This window comes from Ictidomys tridecemlineatus, chromosome 2 (assembly GCF_052094955.1).
Source record: "Ictidomys tridecemlineatus isolate mIctTri1 chromosome 2, mIctTri1.hap1, whole genome shotgun sequence".
NCBI classification, from domain to species: Eukaryota; Metazoa; Chordata; class Mammalia; order Rodentia; family Sciuridae; genus Ictidomys; species Ictidomys tridecemlineatus.
Window position 1 is genome coordinate 134,844,609 of NC_135478.1, and position 25,056 is coordinate 134,869,664.

General features: G+C 38.8%; 1 long non-coding RNA gene across 3 annotated transcripts in view; it reads right to left on the reverse strand.

The window, feature by feature from the left end:
* The window catches only part of LOC120891983 (uncharacterized), a 140,292-nt gene that overhangs the window by 93,154 nt on the left and 22,082 nt on the right, over window positions 1-25,056 (reverse strand). For all 3 annotated transcript variants that reach the window (XR_013435044.1, XR_013435046.1, XR_013435045.1), the window contains exon 2: window positions 4,513-4,556. This is a non-coding gene — a long non-coding RNA (uncharacterized LOC120891983). The remainder of the gene's footprint in view (window positions 1-4,512; window positions 4,557-25,056) is intronic.

Below are 25,056 nucleotides of genomic sequence, written 5' to 3' on the forward strand. Positions count from 1 at the left end.
GTTAACAAAGCATCAGAGAGACTGATGCTAGTCAGGTTAGAGAAGGATGCCAGTCTCCACTGAACTTCAGTAAAGACTTCACATTAATTTGATGTTCTTTACAGTTTGGTGCCATAAATTACAGTTGAAATTTCCCTTCAAGGAAACAGAGGCATGGAGACATTTAATAGTATACCTATTCCAGAAATGAAGTCAGAGCACTAAATTAAAACGTAGGGCATCTGAGGATTCCATATCTGATATCACCCATTTAGCCATATAAAGGATGAATTGAGTCACCAGTGAAAATTCTGGGGGAGGGGGGACCCTAAAATAATTTCTTCTGACTATGCTACATCTTATCTTGCCACACTGTGGGTGATAGAGCCTGTCCTCATTATCTTATGCCCAACCATGAGCCCTTGTGTAGGAGAAGTGAGAAAAGTGAAGTCTGGGGTGTGATTTTGATTGTCATGTGGGAAGAGAATGTAAACGACTCCCTCCCGAGGACCAGGGATCTGAGTGTGCAGGCCTTTAAAGATGGATCCAGGGCACGGCACTCTCTTCTCTGCCTGACAGCCGAGAGCGCACCTCCTACTTGCTTGGCCACGAGCACACATTTTTAATAAGGCATCAGTTGAGCAGCAGAATAGCGGATATGAGTTTTAATTGCATTCTGCTTCCCATAAACTCCATCCCTTCACTGTGAACGAAAATATCACCACCTTGAGGGTCCACAAGGTGACCTGGGAAGTCACCAAGATTTGCATAAAAATTCTGGTGAAGATTCAACCCACTTCACCAGCCTATGGTGCAAAATCAGGTCTCCTTTACGCTGGTGTCCAGATCATCTGGTGTCCAGCCCTTGTCCTAGTGATCCTGACAAAGCTGTCCTTCTGGAGTTCCCTAACTCCCAGAGGTTGGGGGGGATCTTTAGAAAGGAATCTGATAATGAATAACTGTGGCAACTGGGGAAAATGAAATGTTTGGCCATTTCCCTTGAGGTTGACCCTTTCTCTGGGCTGCTGCCTCTGCATGGTGCTGCCAACTGAACCCGGGGTTTGAGAATTTCAGAGCAAGTTTAGAAGCTCCAAGGTACTGAAGTGCACCTGGCCCTGTTTCTGAGCACAGGGTGTGGAAGACACTGCTTCCCCACTCAGGCTAGGCTCATTCTTATTCATGATTGCTTCACGCCAAACTAGGTCCCGATTAACACATAGTCCTATCACTTTACACTCACACACTGACATGTTCCCTTGGGTATGCCATTTTACCTTTACAGGGATCCAGGAAAGCTTTTAGAACTTGCTATGCCAGAAACAGCTCTCTCCATCAGCAACTCGGGCACTGATGTTGAACCTAAATCCAACTCCCTTGGGACCACCATGTCTCATCTCAGGCCATTGGATATCCTCCACTAACTTAGAAACTGGATGCTTTGATTCCTTTCCTTCTATATGGCTATTTGTTCCTTCATAAGAATCTGTTGATAGAAACAGATGCAAAGGAGAGAGATAACGCCCAGCTTTATCCACTGTGCAAACTGTGACTCAGCAACTTCCTATGCCAAGGAGAAAGCCAGCATGTGCTTGTCTCATATCACATTTTTAAACATGACTACCTGCTTTTTCCCCTGAGAGTCTGCTAAGCTGCTAAAATTAGAAACGACCAGAGATGTTGGATGCCAGTTTTCCAGAAGAAAAAAAAAATTACAAGTGATACAAACAAGCAAATTCAAATAAATAGATTCTCCATCCCCCTAAACAGTGCTATTTTGAACTATGAAGTCATCTCAGGAGAAATACTATTATTGAGGAAGAATAGATGATTTCTGATAAAAGTAATGTTTTATGTGTGAAAAAGTAGCCACCAACATAGATATTCTGTTAGGGACCCAGAGAGAGTCCATGGGACCCAATACAGATTGCACAAACCAGGTCAAAAAAGCAGCTCCAAAAGCCAAAACTGTTTGAGTGCTGACATGATACCACAAGTGAAAAACCCCACAGCATGAAATTTTGTTTCATGCACACAAGTATTCACAACATTGTATAAAATTACCTTTGGGCTCCGAGCACAAGGTTCATATGGAACATAGATGGATTTTGTATTTAGACTTGTGTCCCGTCCAAAGTATCTCATTATGTATGTGTACATTTCCAAAATCTGAAAAAATCCAGAATCCAAAACACTGCTGATGTCATATATGAAGGGATACACAACCTGCACTATAGCCAGGAAATTTGAGTGTAGGATGAGGAATATTCCACTTGAGTCATACAATGTTCAAAGATGCTTAACTTGCTGGACAATGAGACGTGGAACACAAGGGTAACCTGTCAAGTCCCAAGTAAACTAGAGCTAAGAGTATTCCACACACATTTCCTGTGGATAGATATAAGGCTGGACAACTTTACCCCATGCCAGTTCAGACAGGGTGGAATCACATCAAACATTAGACTAGATTTCAAGATCAGCAAACAAAGCAAACATTATGTGTAATTAAGATGGAAAAAAAAGTGCTCCAATGCACCTGCAGAATGTATTGTGTGTGTGTGTGTGTGTGTGTGTGTGTGTGTGTGTGTGTGTGTGTGCACCAACCCAAAAGAACATCAGAGTCATATCTGTTTCCACTATTCTTGGGCATATGCGTTGAGTGGAGTGGCAGGTGGAATCACCCACAATATTGTAATGTTCTATTTCTTTCAAGTGCATCTGAATTACAGATCACATTACTTAAATGTGCATATGATGCGACCACACTGCAAGTGGGAAGGGGAGATGTGCACACGCAAGGTCTTAAAAAAGTACATCACACAGGGAGAGGCAATGTTCACCAAGAAGTGCAAAGGAAAATATCCTTCTTAAAATAATTTTTTGTGTCAAAACAGGGAAAATAATTTTGGGGTGCTCTCAATAAGTTGCCAGTGTGAGATGAAGCCAAAAAATAAAAGAGGCTAAATGAGAGAGTGACACAATTCTTGAAACATGTTCTAAAGTATTTCTAGATTTTCTAAATATTTTATAGTGTTTCTCAGTCCAGGCGACCACACAATTTCTCCTATTGTACTAGTAGTTCCTTGTCTGTCTTTTTTCTCCTTCCCCCTCATCTTCCCAGCCTCTAAATTTTGGGCTCCCACTGGTCTTTGTCTTTGGATCTCTTCTTTCCTATGTATATAATTGCTTACTTGATGTTGCTTCCATTCCCATGGCTTTATAGACTATGTATTATGGTTCAGATATGAGGTGTCTTCCAAAAGCTCATATGAGAGACAATGCAGGAAAGTTGAGAGATGAAATGATTGGGTTATGAAAGCCTCAACCTAATTGGTGCTTTAATCTCTTGGGTAGGGATTATCTGGGTGGCAACTCTAGGCAAGTAAGTTGTGGCTGGAGGAGATGGGTCACAAAGGGGTGTGACTTTGGGGTGTATGGTAAGCCCAGCTTATAGGTTCTCTCTGTTTTCTAATTGTCATGTTCTGGACTGCTTTCCTCTGTTATATCCTTCTGCCCTGATGTTCTGCCTCATTTGGGATACAGAGCCAAGGAATCAACCACCTATGGACTGAGATCTCTGAAACCATGAGCCCCAAATAAACTACACCCAACCCCTGTAATTGTTCTTGGCAGATTTATTGGTCACAGTGGTAAAAATGCTGACTCAACCACTATATATACCCTGATGGCTCTGCATGTATATCTGAAGCTCCAAGCTCTAGAGTCACCTATCAATCACCCATCTCACATTCCCACTCTGATGCAGTAGGCATCTTAGGCAAATGTGTCTAAGAATGACCCTTTGATTCCCCATTTCCAACATACTCTCTCTTCCTTCCACATATCCCATCTTTGTCAGTGGTCACTATTTATCCAATTGCTCAGGTCAAAAATCTGGTATCAATCTTCATTTTCTCTTTTTTTATTTATTTATTTTTTTCTCTCTCCATGTGTAATTCACCACCAAATCCCACTGCATAAATATTTAACATATATGCACCATCAACCTGATTATCATCTTTCTTGGTACCATCCTGGTCCAGGCCACCAGCATCTCTTTCTTGGATCACTGCCATCTTTTAACTGGTATTCCTTCTTCTACTCCAGACTCACCCACACTGTTCTTCTCATAGTAGTCAGTGATACCTTTTTAATCTACAAATCAGAGCATGTGTCTCTTTAATTCCAAAGTTTCAGATGGTTTCCCCACTGTGGCTAGAGTGAAAATTTCAAGTCTCCATGGCTTTTAAGACTCTCCCTGACTCCTCCATCTGACCCTTGCCCAAGTAGTCTTCAGTTAAATCTTGTGATTTTGTGACTTTGCCCCCAGCTACCTTTTTTTTTTTTAACTAACTTTGGATTTGGGGCTTTTAATAGTTCCCAGAACCACATTAAACTCTTCATCTTATAGGAACACTTTTGTTTGCTAGTTCCTTCATCCTGCAACCCCCTTTTGTAGTTTTAATACAACTGGCTCTGTACAACAATGACAAAAAGCCATTTGCAGAAGAGAAGAGTATAATCAAAAGAACTAACCAGGATTTACTCCACACTTCAGATCTTCAGCACCATGGATTCAACTGTGTTGGAAAGAAGAGGGAAGTTGTTGTTTAAATCAAATTTGTGAGTGAATTGTTAATCAAAATACATTTTTAATAAAGCAAATATTGCGTGATTTGCTCAACTGTTGTAAAAAATACAGATGGAAAATTCACTATAGCATAGTGGAAGGCAAATTTTGAGGTGATATTTAGAAGAAAGAATTAAAAATATTTTGTATTCATGGCACCTCCAATTGATACTTCTCAACAAGAGTTCCTGTGGTTTCAGAGAAAGCCAGCTATGCATACTTTTATCAGAAGCAACCACATTGCAAAACTTCTGTATTGGTTCTAATAATAGTTGATTCATTTAAGTTTTCTCAGTAGTGTATCTGGGATATATTACAAGAATATTATACCCCAATTGAGCAGTAGTATGCATGAGGCAATGGAAAAAAATCTTAAAATGTGGATAGTCAGAAAATGGAACTTTCCTTTAATAAAATAAAACAAAACAATGACATACTTCAATTGATGAAGGTGGAAATTTAAACCATAAACAACTCAAGAAAGGTAAAACTCTATGAAAGTACCTGAGGTAAATATCAAAATCAATAAATCTACAGATGACATACATACTTGTAAATGTCAATTAGAAATATAAATGCATCACTCAAAGCAGCTTTTTAAAAATAATTGCATATTATGAAATTAATCAAGCAATAAAAAAATGGATCTATTATTCCAAGCTGATTAATACTAATTAAGAAAAAAAGTAAAAATATACCAAATGTTTTATGGCAAATATTATTAGACTCAAGAGCTACTGAAAATCAGAAATGTGTAACTTAAAATGTCTCTCCGATGAGAGACCAGGAGACTTAAAATGTCTCTCTGAAGCAGGCTCAGTATAATCAAAAGCTTTTACTTTCAAATCACTGTAGGATAGAAAATAAAAACCATAATGTTGATATAATTGTTAAGTATCTTTGTGAATTGAAAAACACCACCACCACATCACTTTCATTTTGTACAATGTTGGTTGTAAACATAGGGATACAAACATAAATGTAATATGTTGTAGTCATTAACACTATATCCACTAATTTTTTTTTCAAAAAGCTTGGGCCCATAAAAGGATGCTAATATTCAGAAGATAAATTAATATATATTTATTTAATTTTTATTCAAAAAGCATGAGTATGTTTTTTGTTTATAAGTTCATAAAACGCTTAGAACACACTTAGCAGTATTAAGATACAAATCTTCAATAAAAATTTTCAAGTCATAGATATTGAACAGGTCAAAATGCCCTGAAGTCATACATGAATAAAAATATATTTTATTGCATTTATAAACTTTAATATCATTATTTTTATGCCTTTGTTTAGTATTTAGTATGCAAAATTTAATATGCCCAAATATTGGTGTTCTCCTTTTTCTTTATTAATAGAACAGATCACTTTTAGCGATAAACCAGAATGAAGACTTATTTCCCACTTTCCCTTGCAGCTAGGTTCAGTCATGTGACTACATTTTAGCACAACTTCTAGTAAATATTCTTCCAAGGATGGGGTGCACTTTTCTTTATCACTTCCTTCTTCCTCTTGGTGGATTGGCGTGCAAGCAGCTGTCTGCGACTCTGGAGCCTCAGTGGAGGATAGCTAAGCGACAAAGGTGTAAGTAGTTGATGAAAAGAAGCAGCAAGGAGTGCAGGTTAATCTTCCAATAGGGCAGTAAAGGAAGTCTGGGGCTGAACCTTGTGGGAGAGAGTCAAGTTTGGGAGCCAGCGGATGGTGCCTTTTCTGGGATAGGGAGGGGAGGAGAGTGGAGAATCTGCAATGTTTGTAGTCTGAATTCAAAGAAAGATTTATCACACTAATTAGAACAAAGAGAAAAAGAAAGAGTTACCATTGAAGGGAGAGAAAAAACGGAACAAACTATTGGAACAAATATCTAAGAAGAGTTGGAAGATTATAGCAAATGGGGATATCTCCCAATGAATGGAGATAAATTTAAATGTGTAGGGTAAGGAAATAAAAAATTCAGTAGCATCAGTTTTTTTTTTTTAACTTAAGTAAACCATATGATAAAAAGCAGGGAAATAGACAAGCTTTAATAATATTTGAGGGGTTAGGAAATCAGCAAATGGTAGAGAGGAAAGAGAATGGGGAGTTTTCCCGAGGCCTTGGCTGTAAAGACCTGTCATGAACAGGAAGCAAAGCAATACAACTGTCATCGGCAGCACTTTGCAGCTCAGAAAGTAGAGTGGGTCATAGTGAATCATTAGGCTGTGAGGGGATCGACTACTTGCTGAGGCTTACAGAGCAGATCAAAGGGTCGGTGGAAATGAGTGTGTTGATGACAGCGTGGTTGAAATAACAAGTCATGAAGTCTACACAAGCTAGAGAATGAGTTGGAATAGGAGGGATTGAGAACCTGGTTAAATAGAGACAAGCAGGGAGCTCAGGCGTGGTCATGCAGTCAGTGGGTAGAGCAGACGTGAAGATGATGTGGCAACCAGGGAGCCTGTTGGTCCACCCAGGGAGACATAGAATGCAGGAGTTCAGAGGCAGAGCAGAGAGTCCAGGAGGTAGCAGTGGATGGAGTTAAAGCAAAGAGAGAGGGGAACAGTAAGAAGAGAAGGAATCAAAGCCTGTGAAGCTGAGATATGAAATACCTCATCCAAATGAAAGTTGAAGTCACCCAAGGTTTTGAAAGGAAAAAGTTTAAAGAAGGAAATTGATCCAGGCCCCAACTTTGTTCCAGAGGCCGTGGCTGTAAACCAAAAACTAACAGCATGGAGATGTACAGTCACTGGAAATAAGCCAGTGAGCCAAACAACGGGTTTTTTTGTAAACGTAAAACCCACAAAATGTGTACCATTAGTTCCATTTTAAAGTATTTTAAGAAAATGTTTTTATTACTCTTTGGCCACTGAGAGTGAGATATGTTGAATCCTTACTGTTGTTATTATCTTCCTAAGAATAACAATATTTTGGTGGTTAGGACAGAGCCATGCAAGACCTCTGTGCTATTGATTTCTTACTTTTTTCTTATTCCAGTAGAGGGCACTCAAAGCTCAAATAAATGTGTATAATCATTTTTACTGCAATTGATTTATATAACTAAAACTCATATTTACATGAAAAAAGAGAAATTTTGATCTCCTAAGATTTAATTACTAGTCATGCATGGACATTTCACTAAAATGAGATGAGATCTTATGAATGGCAAAACAAGGACAGGCCTCCATGGACATTGCCTCCATACTCACTTAGCACCTACTAAAAATAGAAAGGACAGACTCTGGTCTAAAAAACAAGATGGGCTTCTAAACATCAGGCCTACAATAGATACTAGATCCTCAAGTTCCATTTCATTCCCACCTGGACCACTTTGAGAAGGGTTTTCAATAAACTAGGGATCATCTTGTAGGCTATAGGGCAGATAATATCGTTTAGTGAAACAAGTCTAAGAATTAAGGCAGAAATCATTTTGTAACTAGAGAAGCCACCTCTGGCAAATACATAGCACAGATGAATGAGATCACTGACAGAGAGTTTGCAGCCACTGTGAGCAGCCCACAGGAAGTACTTAGGACAGTGGTGTTTTAGAGAGCTGTGAAAATCTAAGTATCTTCAGTACTTGAGGGGAGACTATCTTCCAAGCACAAGATTAACTTCATGTGGCTTTGGCTGCCAATCTGGCAGGATGATAGTAGAAGATGTGAACAGTGGTAACAAGTGGTAACATCGCTGTCAGCATTTCATCAAACACCCTTCTGGAGGAGTTAGACCCTGGGGTCAAATGATTCTACAGTAATCATCTCTGACACAGCTGATCTAGGCTGCTATGATCCAAACACCGTGGCTTTTCCAAACAGAAGATGGTTTGGTTTGGCCTTACTTCTTATGCCATATAAGGATTATTTGTGGGGAGTGAATAGGAATCTCGATAGCATCCTTCGATGGTGGTGATCTATCAGTATGAATTAGCTTCTTTGGTAGAATTCAGTTAAAGGGAAGGGAAGACTCTTTCCAGAAAAAGTCTTTTTTGGCAGGATGGTAACCCTGGCTTTCTAAAGAGTGTGTCATGACTTACTTGCAACATATTTTTTTCCAAAGCATTTGTTGCAAGATTCTGAAACATTACGATTTAAACAACTTCCCTTATCTGCCCTCTGCCTTCACCAGACATACAGCCATCCAAGCACTCATAAACTGAGCCTTGTCATTTCTGGAATATCTTAGGCCTGGGGTTTTCCAGTCATATTATAGCTGCATCAACTCCCCTACGCTCAGCGTGCACATGCTTGTGGGATGAAGGTCTGAGAAGCTATGCAAAATGTATTTTTTTTAAAAAACGTGTTCCCTTTTCCCTAATAACATGACAACACAAGATAAAGGATTTAGAATTTAAGACCCTGAGGGTGTCCAAACATCAATAATGAAAACTGAGCAACTTTAAGATTATGAGTTAAATATAGAATATATATTTATGTCTTGGTGTAAATGTTGGGCATGTCTAGCCTTGCCACATATTGTTGAAAGACCAGGGGCAGCTGTCTCATTGTTTATTCTTTTTCTCAGCTCTCTGACATTGACTTGATTTATAGTTGTTAAGTGATAAATTACAAGGTTGAGTCTAGTTTCTAACCCTCTGGTTAAATATTTCCCATTACCTGGTTAGGCAAGCTAAATATTTTATTTAAAATGACCGTGATGATATTAGAGCAGATTATGCTAAGTGAAGTTAGCCAATCCCTAAAAAAAAAAAAAAAAATGCCAGTATAAGGGAGGTGACTCAAAATGGGGTAGGGAGGAAGAGCATGAGAAGAAAATTACCTCTAGATAGGGAAAAGAGGTAGGAGGGAAAGGAAAGGAGAAGGGGAATTGCACAGAAGATGGAAGGAGACCCTCATTGTTATACAAAATACATGTATGATGATGTGAGGGGAAAAAAACAGAAATGTGTCACATTAGATTGGGTAGAGAGAAGTGATGGGAGGGGATGGGAGGGGAAGGGTGGATAGGAAGGGCAGCAGAATAAAATAGACACTAGTATTGCTGTATTGTATATACGTGTCTGTATAACCAATGTGATTCTGCAACCTGTACACTCAGAAAAATGAGAAATTATACCCCATTTGATTCAAATGTATGATATGTCAAGATCATTGTATTGTCATTTGCAAGTAATAAAAAAAATAAAATGACTGCGATGATCATAAGAAAATCATTCAAATGTGAGTCATAATTTAGGTAGGACATTTTTTCCTCTGTGAATCTCAGTTACTCCTTTTCCATCTTAACCAAATAGTCTCCAGATTCTGTGCCTCTAGTGATGGTTTTTGTATCAGTCAGGATGGATTCTGCTGCAAGCAGCAAAAGACTTGTCAAAAAGTGGCTTAATAAATGAAGGCTGGGTATGGTCTTACCTAACAGGAAGCCTGGGTGCTGGGGGTAATTCTGGGGAAGTTCAGAGAGTCACTCAGTGATGTCATCTGTTCTGCAATAACCTTGGCTTTTTCTTCTTCAGGGTCACAAGATGGCTGTTCCCAGTATCACATCCTCACACATTGATGTTCAGAGACAAGGCTATAAGTATTTTTCTTATTTCCATTTTCTTAATGGCATGAAAAACTTTTTCATGAGTTCCAGACTTTACCTCACTGGTAAGCAGAGTGTAATGCACCCATCCCTTGGTAAATCACCTCTCCAGATAATAAAGTCACCAGAGATATAGATCAATCAAGATGCACCGGCGTAGAATTCCACCTGCCCTGGAATATGAGGTGAACATGAACAAAGTGAGGGTTCAGAGAAGAAAGAGTGATGGTGAGCGCTGTGAACGGTGATCCTGTGTGTATGACATTCCCTGCTCATCTATGCTGCTTGTAAGGATGTGCAGAGACCTGCTCAGTCACCCACTGAATGACAAGTATTTGTATCCAATGGATATAATTACAGTAGGTAGACACTGCCCTCATTACTCCACAGTTTGAACATATTTGCAGTTGGTTAAAGTACTTGGGAGCACACAAAAGTCTCCACATGTTCAATTCCTGCAGAAGGATCTCCTAAACCTCCTTTCACTCAATTGAATCCTGAACCTTAAAGACATCCCATGATATAGATCATGGTAGAAGTTGCTGCATGGTTACTTCAGGAATCTCGCTAAAGTATGAAATCAGAGGTGACTTATGACCAGGAGAAAAGCCACACAGCTCTCACTTTTGGTCCTTTCACCTCTGGCCTCACTGCGTGAGGGGGATGGAGAGAGAATGGGGCAAGAGGAGACTAGAGTTCCTCCTTCTCTGAGTCCAGCTGAGCTGGGCCTGTAATTTGGAGTTCTAAGAGACTGTCACAATGGAAGAGAAACTGAGTTCATCAATTATAAGAGAGCTGAGGTCCAAAATACCAGAAGGTGAATCAGGATGTTCTCAACAGTCAGAGGAGCAGGGCAGAGGCGGATGTCAGTTGAGAAATGGATCAAAAAATTCAGAGCCAGGACACTGTGAGTAAGAGAAAGCACACCATGATCAAGGGAACAAGTGGAGAGAGGGAGAACTGAGCCCTGGATGGACATGTGGGTCCCTCAGCCTGGCTGAACTGGGAGCAGCTGAGATAAAAATAGTCCTGGGAGTTGTTTACATCATCCAATTATTGAGGTTTTGACAGCACCAGCAATGAAAACAAGAATACATTTCTAATTCTCTAGAAGTTGAGAGTGCTTTTTTTGGAATCCAAAGCTATTTATCCTCCAAATAATCTGAGGTTCTGTCAACTGCTTTGCTCTTGTATTTTAACCTCATCTTACTCAAGATGATTTCTAGATTTAGGTATCATTATTCACAGACAGTAAAAATATGTCTTCAGGACAAATGAGTTGACATGAAATCTTTTGTGTCTGCCCACCTATTAATGCATAAACTCTCAAAGGAGTAACCTAAAGATACTATGCATGTAAATTTGGGTTCAGATGACAATTTAGTCTACAGATTCTCACTATGTGGAACAAGTAAGCTGTCTTTTCTTTTATGAAAAATCAGAATGGTTTTGGAGTGGTGTGCTTTCTCTTACTCTCTAACCATATCTGTGTCTATATCGCAGTTGGGAAAACTTGTGGTTTCAAATGACAAGACTTGAATAATAGTAACTTAAGAAGTAGAAGCTAGCATTTCTCAGGTGACAATATGTTTGAAGGCAGATAGTCTGAGAACCGCTCTTTTATCTTTTTGCTCTGCCATTCTGAACATGATGGCTTATTGCCTCAATGTTTAAAAAAAAATGTCTACTTCAGCTCTAACCATCACATCTCACATCTGTGTTCAAGGCAAAAGGAAAGAAAATTGCTGACACCCTCTGTCTTTGTATCAAGAAAGGATATACTTCATTGGCCAATAGTGAGTCCCGGTGCTTGCTACAAAGAAAGCTGAGAAAGTATCTTTATTATTTTTTCATTCTTTGGAAAGGAGATGGCCAAAGAAGAATGAGGTGTAAATGAACTTGTCTAACAATGACTGCCACACCTTGCTAAAATAAAGGCCCGGCACAGGGAAGCTATTAAAATCCAAATGCTTATTTTTGTTTTAACTTGGAGACTTTTATAGGTTTTTCCTATTTAAATGAAACTTTGTGTGGCATTCCATAACAGCCCCTGAAAATTACGAGTGACAACTAAAGCTTCAGAGACTGGATTTAGAAACATTCTGGGAATTGACAAGTAGAAATACAAAAAAATAAATAAATAAATAAAATCTAATACATTTACTTCTTTGCCTTCTAATTTTTCTTATACCTGTCTTTTCATAAAAGGATTTCTGTAGTCTTATAAAAGTTTACAAATTATTACAAAGTAGGACAAATTAAAATTGGAGCAGAAGAAGTATAAATATGGAGCACAAGGAGTACAAGAGGCAGGGAGTGACGGGAAGAAGGACTCTGACTGGATATGCACTCGGTGTTGAGTGAACTCCAAAATTGCCTTTCAACTCACTTTCAGTCAATAAGAAAAGTCAAGGCAGTTGCATATACAGTCCACTATTCATATAAAATGAAAACAGAACAAGTGTTTTCAGGAAGAACACAGAAAAAGGGTCCTCAGTCCATCTATTTCATTTACTTGTCAAATTTCTTTTCCTTTTCCTTTGACTCAGGTTTCTTCTGGGAAAACAAAACAAAACAAAACAAAACAAAAAAACCCTGTTCTGAATTTCTTCCGTTGTAGTGGGAATTAATTATTTCTGGGACCTGGAACAGAAACCAGCTGGGAGAGAAGGTACCCACCCATAGGTGCCTTCCTCCCTCCCCAGTGTCACTCGAGCTACCTCTTGGTACAGAGGTCTTTGCAACTGCTTGGCCACATAAAATGTTTTTTCAGTACTTCTCCTGTTTAGGGTCATCTTATTATTATTATACTGTAAAAAATATATATATATATATATATAATAATTTTATTGTACTTCCTTTCTTGGGTTGAAAGAGAAATGAAATATATATTTTTGGCTTGCTCCGTGTCTTCCAGTGGCTCATTCAATCTTCCTGCTGCCGTGGGAGGAGTCACATATTACAGTTGGGTTAAATTATTTGCCCAAGGTTAGAACTAATCAATGGCAGAGCTGGGATTTGGGTTGGCATCTGACTCCAAAGCCCAGGTCCCTCCCATAATACCACTTCAAAGAGACTGCATTTATTCATAAAGCTGAGGCCCGCCATCAGAGTCGGACATCTGAGGTTAGGTCAATCTCTCCTACTCCCTCTGCTTCTCTGCCAGTTTCTCTGAAGGCTATAGTAGGAAGATTCCTGGACTTAAAATTAGAAAGCTGTGTGACCATGTTATAATTCACTGAAGACTTCTCAAAGCCAAGTTTACTCATCTGTGGAGTGGGGACAATGATTACACCCCCGCTCTCTTCAGGGCAATAAGGGTAGTGGCCGGGAGGGATTGGCATCAAACTCCGATGAGGTCCTATTTGTTGAAAATGCTTTGGAAAATTTATGAGCTTTAATCACATCCAATGAATTATTATTTTTCTTTTATTTATTACTGTGATCTCAAGATGTTGTAATAGAATCCTCCTTCTTTGGTTTTCAGCAATTGGGTCACTTTTTAAGGAAAATATGGATGTTCTTTTCAGAAGGGAAAGATAAATGGTTTTGACTTCGACATTTTCCAAGGCTGAGCACTGACTCCATGAGCCTCCGTTACTCTTGACACTTAATACAATCTGCAAAGAATCGATTGTTCATTTCTGCCTTCCCGCTAAGCCTCAGGTGAGGTCGCCCGTTATAGTCAGAGCTGTGTTTCCAGCACTTACCATAGGGTTAGGGTAGATCAATAGGAATTTGGGGAATCTTAATTTTGTGAGGTTACTTAGGCAGTTTCTCAAAGATTGCCGCAGTCTTGGCTGCGCACAAGATCACGAGCCACTCACAGCTTTGTAGATTCAAACAGCAATTCTTTATTCCCGAACTCACACCGGCCTCTACACACGTTCTGGGGAAATTCGCGTTCTCCCGCACAATTCACGTCCCAAATCTTTCTCAATTCCCACGAGAACTCAGTGGGAACTCAGGCAGCAGGAACGCCCTACTCCCAGCAGCAATAAACTTAAACCTCGAACTTCCCTAAAACCCATATTGTCTTAAACCGGGAACGCCCTAAACTTGTCTTAAACCAGGAAGCCTTAAACCCAAGGACGGGATACTCCCTAAAACCTGATCAGCTCTAAACCCGGATCCACCCTGGTCCTTGAGCAAGGTCACCTTACTAAAGCATACATGCAATGTCCCAGCGAATGTCCTCTAAGCCACATGGAGTACGCTGGCAAGGAAATTTCGATGCATCAATCCTACTTGGCAATGGCCCTCAGCAAAAGATAAAGAAGTAAATTTTTCTTAGCAGTTATTTACCTGCTACTGGGGTTATAACTTTGGAATTGAAGGGCATTGAGGATCCTGTCAAAGGTGAAGGTGGTCTCATGAGGCTAAACCTACTCAGAGGTGAGGGAGAAAGGACTAATGCTGGAGGAGTAAGCAGAGGACCTGTTGGATAAAATTGATGATAACTGATTGACATTTTAGTGCCTCCCTAAAACATGAATTATTGTATTTACACAGACACAAAGTGATGCATATATAGGCCTATCTGAGTAGGCTCATGTGCATGGACACATGAGACACTTAAGTCTGAAGAGCATTCCTTGGGAAGATGGACAACTTTGGAAAGTCAGCTATTAGCAGAAACAGTAGCCATCACTTGGGCACTTCCTGTCACTTGCCACTGTACCACCTCATGGCTTTCCAATCCTCTGCCTCTGCCTCTAAGGTTTCTTAAAGAAATTAATATGTAGAGATTTCCTTTCTTTCCTCCTTCCTTCCCTCCCCCGTCTCTCTTTCTTTTTCCTAATAATGAATGGATGCAAACCAAATTCAGCTGGTACCTAGAATCCAGGAACATATTCTTGGACTGGACTACCTGGAAACAAGAAATTTGAAACAAGTTCCTCCCAGCATGATGCCCTAACCACTAATGTAATTTTGGGTGGTACACATATGCAAGACAAGGAGTAATGGGCTGAGTCTCAAAAGGAAAATGGAAACATTCAAGAGACACAGAAGGGAAAATCTTTCTGACTGTGTGCTCAATCCAGCAATGGAATAAATTACTTGGGGAAACATTTATGGCTCCCTAAATAGAGGTGTTCAGGAGGAAAGTGAGATGGAACACATGCTCTTGCTGTCATCGTTAAGCAGAGTTTATTCAGTGTGGACAGGGTTGGAGGTAGTGTTCCAAAGGCAAAAACACCCCCATTCATGTGGAAAGGTGTAAGAAAGAGCTGCATTTTGGTAACTTTGGGCTGTGGTGGAACTCTTGACTCCAGAAGAGCCTGTAGTTGGTTAGCCACAATGACTCCATGGCCCCTTTACAAACTCAGAGATGCATTCTGCTTGGAAAACCGTGTCTCAGTCATGTTACAAATACAGAGACATCAATTATTGCTGTGATCACTAAGATGTTTAGAATTCTACATGTTGTCTTATTTGTTACCATATTTTAACTAATTACCAATCAGTCACATATCTTGCTTCTTGGGTATTTGACAGAGAACATTGTGATTAGAAATGGCAACTAAGTCATGAGGTGTATTGTCTAATTTGAATAGAAACATGATGGGTAACAGAAATGGTTTGAAAAATGGGTTGGGAAAGTATACATGAGACATAGAGAAAGGTAAGAAAAGTCTAGAAAGGATTTTATCCTTATCCAGAATCTTATAGTATATTAGAAGGAAAAATTGGTTGATCAATTTTATTCCATAAAAAACTGCTCTTTCTTAGAATCCCTTCAGGGATAGAAAACAGAAACATATTTAAATTATTTCATTGTTTCACAGAAAAGCCATCGTCCTGATTCCATTTTTTTGTTATCTTCACTACCTATGTGAAGCTGAAGTTCTCTGAAGAAGCTGACTCTATATTGAACATCCTGCAGACTGTTTGATCTTGGTTGAGGAGGAGAATATCATGATTGTGAAGAGATAGAATCTATACTTCAAGGGCCAGAATTACCCTGGGCTATCTTAGTACCTTTAATTGCCATCCACTTTCAACCTTTGAATCTGACCTAACCTCCTCGTTACTATTTAGTAAATCTCTGGAATGCATCCTTAATCTCAGCAGCCCTCCAGTCTCTACCAACCTACAGCAAAGAATGCTATAACATGACATTAGAAACTCAGGGAAAAGATTTCCCCCTTTTGCTGAAATCTTGTCCTATCTAATGCTCCCACCAATGTATTTGGTTAACATATTCTATATGGGCTTGCTTGTTCTGTGGCTATACAGATATATGTAACCTCTTTCATGGAACAACATATCATTTAGGGCAACATGAATCCATGTTACTGGGCCATGTCACTCATACTTGGCTCAGAATATTTTCTTATTCCCTTATAGCAGAATTGTTCTTTTATATTGACACTGACAGACAACCAGGTAAAGAATTTGGGGGATATTATTATTAACTCTGATTTTCTAGGGTCTGACTAGCCAACATGCATTGACCCACAAAATGAAACAGCACTTATCATCAGAAAAAAAAAAAAAAAAGAAAAATATTTTCCTCCCTCCATTTCTGGACTTCTGGCTACAACTGAATATTCTTCCCCCTTCTAGATGAAATAGATGAAACTTCCCCAAGGGCCTAGGATATTTCCCCTTTTCCTCTTTCTCCTTTCTTCTGCCCCTTCCATGTTTACAAAAATATTGGGACTCTTAGAAAATAAAAGGACCGATACTAACTCATTGAATCTGGCATCATCCCATTTGTGATATGCTCCTACAGAATTGGACATGGAAGCACCTGTATAAAAGTGTGCATTGAAAATTGTAGGATTTCACATTTACTACAGGTGAGACTATCAGAATCATTGATCTTTGGAAGAATGCTTGCTAGAATCTAAGAATTACTAATTACCTTCCTTCCAGGGCATTTTGCCGGCTTACAGAAGTCAGAGAAGTTCTGTAATAGAGGCACAGAGTTGACATTCTTTAATTTCAAATAGCTCTCTATCAAACATGTTTCAGCTCTTTACAGCTAAAAAAAAAAAAAAAAAAGTTAAAAGAAAAAAGACCAAAAAAAGTTATGTAGTTGAAAAGTTCCCATGATGTTTATTTTTCAGTGGAAAAGGATTCTTTCTAAAAGTATTTACTAATAGAAGCACATTTTTAAATTTTGGAGTTTTGAAACAGTCAAAGCAAAAGTAGTCAAAGCAAAAGTGATCCAAAAAGAGAAAATGATATGATAAAAGAAATAATCTAGAAAGAAATAAAGGTTGAAAAAAAAGAGCTAAGAGATTTAAAAAGGATTTTATAGAAACTAAAGTTACAAACAGCATTAAAAGATGCTCTGGAGGTTGTGAAGGACAAGGTGACTCCCCCCCCCGCCCCCCCAAAAATTCAACACTGATAGGAGTGACACACCTTACTGACTCTTTAGGGAAGAAGAAGAAACCACCAACGGTGGAATCCTGAGAGAAGGAAGATATGGGGTTCACAAAGTGGAAATCCAGACTAGGAACCGGAGAGGAAGTCAGGCTACCTGAAAACTTTCTTGAGCTAAAAAAGAAATACCAGGGTGTACCGATTGAAAATAACTAAACATTTTTCAGGAAATGTTAATACAAGGTGTCACCTACCATTCCATCATGAGTTTCTGAAATATAAAAGTCAAAAAAAGAAAAAAATAAAGATAAATTTTAAGCATCTGTGAGAAGAAAAAAAAGTTAAAAAGACTTTAACAGGCTAACTTTGAGCGTATGAAAGATAAGGCTGGCTTCAGCCTCCTTCAGAAGCAAAAGGAAAACCACAGAAAGAGAACAACAGAATATAAAGATTATGGGATTATTACCTGAGAATTTGATTCAGTTGAGTTTGTATTCATGTGTGACAATCAGAAACATGTTCTTGGATGTGCTCCACTTCAATGAGATGTGTAATCCCAGGCTGTGTTTGAGAAACTATGGGTAGATATATGCTATGGTATGGTTTTGAGCTTAACCATGAAAGTGGGTGTTGGGTATTTGTAAAACATTTTATCTAAGGTGATGAAATATCTTATAAAATATTTCCTTGAATTCCCACAAAACCCTGGGAAACAAGCAGTTGATTTATGGACTCTATATTTAGAGAAAGAAGGGTTTAGTTAAGTGATGCATCTTAAGATCTCTCTAGTACAAATAAAATCAGGATCATGTCTTCCCATTCTTAATGCAGAGGATACTGCTTATCAGATTAGTATTGCCTCTTTCTGTCTTGATTTAATATTAGAAAGTTTCTGTAATAAAAATTTGAAAAAAGAAGGAAACTGGCTTGAAGGGTTGACCATGCTTAAAATAAATTCCTCTTTCTTTCCCAGGACTAGGTTAGTGCTTATGTTTCATTAGAAGCTTTCTTTAGAGTCTAGTAACAATTCGTTAACTTTAACAGGGAAAGTCTTTCCATAACAATGTATTTTTTTAGTTTGGGGGTTCTTATGATGTGCCAGACACTCTTCTAGGCAATAGGGTTAAGACACAGAGAGCTAAACCAAGTCAGCCCATAGAATTAGAGTGAGAGGACAGATACCTACTGAGCCTACTGAAAAAGGCACCAGCTCTGGAAAGCAACAAGCCAGCTCTGGTAACTGACATATGCTACCTTGAAAATGAAGGGACAACCTAGGACCAGCAGGCATCAGGAAAATCAAAGCCGTAAAGGGTGAACAAGCAGAAAGTTTGATGATGCAGAAAACAGAAATTATTCAGGGTAAAGAACGGAAAGTATCTTTTCTAAAGGCACTTTTAAAATGTCCTTATTAATCTTTTAAATGAGATTAAATCCAAAGACAGAAAAAAAAAACAGACTAATACAAACACTTTTACAATAATTTTAACAGAATAAAGTTAAAACAAAAGTAGAAGAGATGGAAGGCAAAATTGAAGAAGTCTCAGAAGACACAGGAAAAAATATGGAAAATAAGAAAGAAAAAACAATGGAAGTATTAATCCAAAGGGTCCAACATATAATTAACAGCAGTGATCTGTGGTGGTACAATGTACTTTTATTGTGTGACCATTATTGTTATTGTTTATATATTAGGAAAAAAAGAGCAAATATTTGTTGAGATTTTAATTGTGTTAGATCCTGGGCAAAGGTCCTAATCATAATGTCTTGTTTAATTATCCGATCAATTTTTAAAAACAGAACAGAGATTCTATATTAAAGAAATATTTAGAAAGTATATGGTTATAATGTGTTTCTTAACTGTATTTAGTTTCAGGAAAGTGAAAATAGTCAAGGGATAACTTTTTTGGGTGATTGGATGATAACAATTGAGATTGAAATTCAAAAGTAGAAACTGGTTTTGGGGGAAACAAGATGAATTAGTGTTATCATGTTGAAGCAATTTAATAGACATCTAAATGGATAAAACCAATGGATGGGTGTAAATAGAGTCTGAAGTTCAGGGGAAAGGAGGAATCAGAAAGTTTTGTGAATCACCAAAGTCATCTGTTAAAACCAGAGGTTGGACACAATCACTGAAATCCAAATCTAGACTGAGAAGAACAGAAAGCCAAGAAGAAGGAAACCTAGTGGAGAGGCTGGGAGGAAGCCCTCAGTGAGTGGGGACACAGGGACATTAGAGTCTATCTAGACAGCTGTGGAATGAGAGAAGTTTGGGGAGGGCGTGGCCAAGGAAAGAAACAAATACACTGAAATTTTCTGTGTAGAAAGTTGTTAGTAATGTTTGTCAGAGATATTTATTGGCTTTCTGGGAATGAGCCAGATTACAATTATAAGTAAATGAGGATTTAATTCATCAAGTTCTTCATCTTCATGGATTTTGATATCTATGTATGTGTATTTTTAAGATTAAAAGAGATACAATGTCTGAAGAGCATTTACCAATGGATTCAGCACATAGTACATGCCCCTCAAATGCAGATTTCATTGATAACTTATAGTGACTGAATGCATGGATTTGGAACCTGGATAGAGTTAGATTCATAGTCTAGCTCTGCCATCATATAATTGTGTAAACTAGAACTTATCAATTTGTTAATATGTGTTTTCTTTCATTTGTAATATTGGAGTGGTGGAGCATCTACCTTCTAAAACAATTTCAGGTATGTATGTTATTTTTTCATATTTTGAATGGTATACAAATAACTAAATATTTGTGTTGTGTCATTGAGCATTTTAGTTTGTGAATTGGCATTGTGAGGGTTTTCCAGGTAAATGGGGAACACAATTTATTTTAATATTGGTTTGTATTTGTTCACCCTAGCATTCTCTTTTTTTCTCAAATGACTGGTAGAAAGCCAGGTCTTGCCTTGGGTACTTTGGTAGGGTAGATGCTTCTTAAATCTGGAAAAAGTAATAGTAGGTGTCTGGTACAAATGAGGGAGACTGGCACCTACCTCCCAGCAGTATTGGAGACTCTCAGGGGGCTGAAAAGTTCCCAGGGAGGGCGTCAAGGACTCAGTCCTTGAGAACTTGTGCAACCAAGACTCTTGAGTCTCAGCACTGACTAGTGGAGACCTTGAAAATCTTAGAAAGAAGGACTTTTCTGTGTCTAAGACCCAGAAAACTTTAGGATAGGGTAAGGGAAAAAATTTCATAATAGGTCTGACATCCCATTTATTTGGGTTCGTTTGAGGACTAAAGAAATGTAATGTGTCTGGCATATGAATCTGCATCCCAAAAAATCTTACCAGTGGGCACATTCATATCCATATCCATCTACCAAGAAGTACTTGTAACTTTTTCTCCATGTTGCTGAGTTTTGCTCATATTTTTATTTCTTTAGCTATTACACCAACCAGAAGTTTAAAAAATAAAAGGCCTCATAGTTAAGAATGAGGAACAATTTAGCTACAATCTGCATAGAACAAACAGAAAGAAGGATACCTGTGAGATGATGAACCACACTTCATGCTCTCCAGCCCAACAAGACAGTGAAGAAGTTAGACAACTCTTTCATTCTTTATCACTACCCCAACCAATTCCAACCCAGAATTATGTGTTGGTAGAAATTTGGTGACTTCAGACAGAGTGAGATTCACTTACTGGCATATGTCAAATTGAAATCTCATGATGGACATGTAATGCAATCATATAAAAATAAAGTTGCCTCTCCTGACTATATATAAATTAAGATTTCTCCCCACTCTGATACTTCTAGAAGTTTTTGTCTTGTGTAATACCTTCATGGGAGCAGGTATAACAAGAACCAGATGAATGGTACTATACTAACTAGACAGATGTTCTAAATTTATATTTTTATTCATCGTTAGTACTCTTCTATTATCTATTGATAGATGTAAGCATTATACTTAAAAACTTATTCATGGCATGAGAAGTGACTATAGTACCTGCCATATATATCATATTCTCAGTGTGACAGTTCAAGATCAATTAATCTTTGCTTGTCAGCCTTTGGCACCACCCCAAATAAAGATCTTCTAAGAATCTGTCCTTCCCAGGAATTCCATCCAATAGACTCTGGGCTTCTACCTACCTCTCTTCCTCTCTCCCTGCACCCTTTGCAAATAACTCACTTGTTCCATTGTAAATAAACTGCCACTCACTCTCAGTTTTTACCCTAAATCTTCGCTTTATCATCTGACTTTTTTTTCTGACATTGACTCCTCCATGGGGTTTCTTCCTCCAATCAACCATGCATATTTTCCTGAGGTTCCCAGATCTGGAAGACATAAGTGAGAATTGGGGTGAGTAGGAACCACTACTCTTATTGGACTCTTATTGCCATCCACTGCTGCTCCAAATGAGAAGACAACAAAACATAGTGTTAAAATGGATGAGCCTTATTGTCAGTTTTCCTGGATTGAACCCTAGCTCCATCCAAACTCCCTAGGACAAATTATTTGGTCTTTCTAAGACTCAATGGCTTTATCTGTAAATGGCAATAATAAGAGAACCTACTTCAAAAGGCTGCTCACTGGACTAAAGATTACACATAGATCAAACACTTTGTACCATGACCAGCAGACATGAGTGCCTGACCATTAATAACTCTTGATAGCAATATCTTCATTGCATTTTCACCCTCATATAAAACAGCCTTGAGGCTCTGACTACCCCATTGTGCATCTTGGTGCCTGATACCCACTCCAGGTTTATTATTATTTTTTAAAACTCTCTCTTAGGACTTTCATGCCCACTCCACATAAGAAATCCATCCCCATGACCATGCCTTACACTGTTTCACTATTCACAATTATTTACCCTTTGAAATCTTAAACTTCAGTATTCTATTTTCTGAGAACTATTTTCCTTCCTATCAGCTCTATGTCATTTCACACATTATGTACACTTCACCCCATTAATACTTCTGATCCCTAGATATTTTTCACAGAGTATTCATTCCTTTCTAGCTTCACTCTTTCCTTCACCAAAATCAGATAGGCACCTATCAGGTTGTTTGTTTGTTTGTTTTTTAAGACATTTTCTCTTACTCTCACTTTTTTTTTTGGGGGGGGGTCCTGTTGTGGCTCCTGCTCTTCCTGACTTGGGAACACTCTGCATGTACTGTCCAAAATAGCCACATTTCACATGTAACCAATGTCTACTCAATTGCACAGCACAGATTATTGGACATTTCATCATGGAAGAAAGTTCTACTGGACAGCAATCCTTTATCTAAGCATTTGATTTTCTCTCCTCTACATCTTGGGATAAAAAACATTGCTGGGTGAGATGGAACAGCTTCAGTGCATCCACTTTCAGTGGTCTTTATGAGGACCTGGAGCTCTTCTAGATTAGCTTCATCTCTGTGTTTGCCAGCTTTCCATCACTGCAGGCAAAATACTTGAGCTAGTCAACTTAGAAGGAGGAGGGGCTTATTGTGGCTCATGGTTTCAGAGGTTTCTGTCCATTGCTGCTTAGCACCATTGCCTTTGGTCCTGTGGCAGCACAGTACAACATGGCAGGAAGCACATCGTGGAGCACGTTGCTCACCTCTCTTGGCCAGAAAGCAAAGAGAGAGAGAGGAAAAGGAGGGGCCAGGGTCCATATATGTTCTTCTAGGAAATGCCCCAGTGACCTAACTTGCTTCCACTAGGCCATACTCCTGAAGGTTCCACCACCTCCTAATAGCACCATGGGCTGGGGACCAAGCCATCAACACATGCAACATTGTGAGGATGGGGACATTCCATATCTAACCATAGCAAGCTTCTACTCCTTCTACCACCATGATAAAATTTCCAACTGTCTTTGCATGTCTCCTACCCCATCACATTTACCCTCTTTGCATTTTTCTCAGCAGGTGAACTTACTCTTTTTCTCAATGAAAATGAATGAAAACTCTCATCATGTCCTCTGACAATTATAATCATGTTTCTATATGACTTTTTATCTCCTTTCACCCATGCTTAGAATTCATTCACTAGCTAACAAATATTTTTGAGCCTCTACTACATGCTACATTTTAGGTGCTGAGATTTAGTTGTTAACATAAATTTTTATCCTTATTTTACAGTTGTCAAGTAGACAATAAATAAATATTTAAGACAGTGATAAGTATGATGTAGAAAAATAGAACAGGGAATATATTAGGATATGCGAGATTGTTGTTAGTTGATATTTCGTACTGATGAATCCAAGAAGACCTCATGGAGTTAGCTGACAAGAAAATCAGAGAGAGCTATGGGATACCTGGTGAGGAGTACCTAGGAGAGGAAGAGAGTTGCAGAGGCTTGAGGCATGCATAGGATTGTGTATTGGAGGAGACCCATGTGGGAATAAAGAAAGCAAAGAGTAACAGAGAAAAAGATATGGTCAAGGACATACCCAGATCAACTAGCCCAATTCTACCATGGTGAGGACTTTGAAACCATGGTAGAGTATAAGTATAGAGGAAAGACCTTATCTGGCTTATAATTTTGAAGTGTCATTTTGAGTGTTGAGTCCTGAATACCCTGTAAGGGTAAGAATGGAAGAAGAAAACATTCTAGGAGCATATTGTAATAATTCAATATGATGGTGAATTTAAGTCAATTGGGATGGTGGAATGGCAGTGATGGAGGGGGTCAGAAATGGTTTGAAAAACATCAGTCCATCATTTTGGGGGAGTACTGGGGATTGAACTTGGGAACACTGGGCCACTGAGATATATCCCCAACCCTATTTTATATCTTATTTAGACAAGGTCTCAGTGAGTTGCTTAGTCCCTCGACATTACTAAGGCTGGCTTTGAACTCCTGATCTTCCTGCTTCAGCTTCCCGAGCAGGTGGGATTACTAGTTCATCATTTGTTAGTACTGCAGGAAATTTGCTTCTCTCCCTTCTCTTAATTCTCGGTGGACACAACATCTTTGTTGGTATGTGGTGCTGAGGATCGAACCCGGGCCACAAGCATGCCAGACGAGCATGCTACCGCTTGAGCCACATCCCCAGCCCCATCCCTTCTCTTGTATCTTGAAGCTATCCTTCTTTATTTGCTTATTTCTCTCAAAAGAGAAAATGTTCAACTTTTTTTTTTTGGGGGGGGGGGTGGAGTAACTGGGATTGAACTCAGGGACACTCGACTGCTGAGCCACATCCCCAGCCCTATTTTGTATTTTATTTATAAACAGTGTCTCACTGAGTTGCTTAGTGCCTTGCTTTTTCTGAGGCTGGAGTTGAAATCATGATCATCCTGTCTTAGCCTCCCAAGCTGCTGGGGTTACAGACAAGCACCACTGTGTCCGACTCAACTTTCTTGTGTCTTAAAATTAAAAGATTTGTTTCCAATCTGCAATTTCCCCATCTCTAGTCCTTATTCCATTTCTTTACAACTTTTCAAAGAGTGTTCTATCTAACTGAATCCCTTTAGTAATCTCATCTCCTTTTCTTCCCACTGAAATTTGCCTCAAATCACAAAGTTCTGGCCTCAGGCAGGCCAAAACCAACCGGCACTGGTCTGAATATTGTCAGATCTGTTAGACTTTTTTTGTTTGTGTCTTAATGATTGCCCTACTTCATCTGAC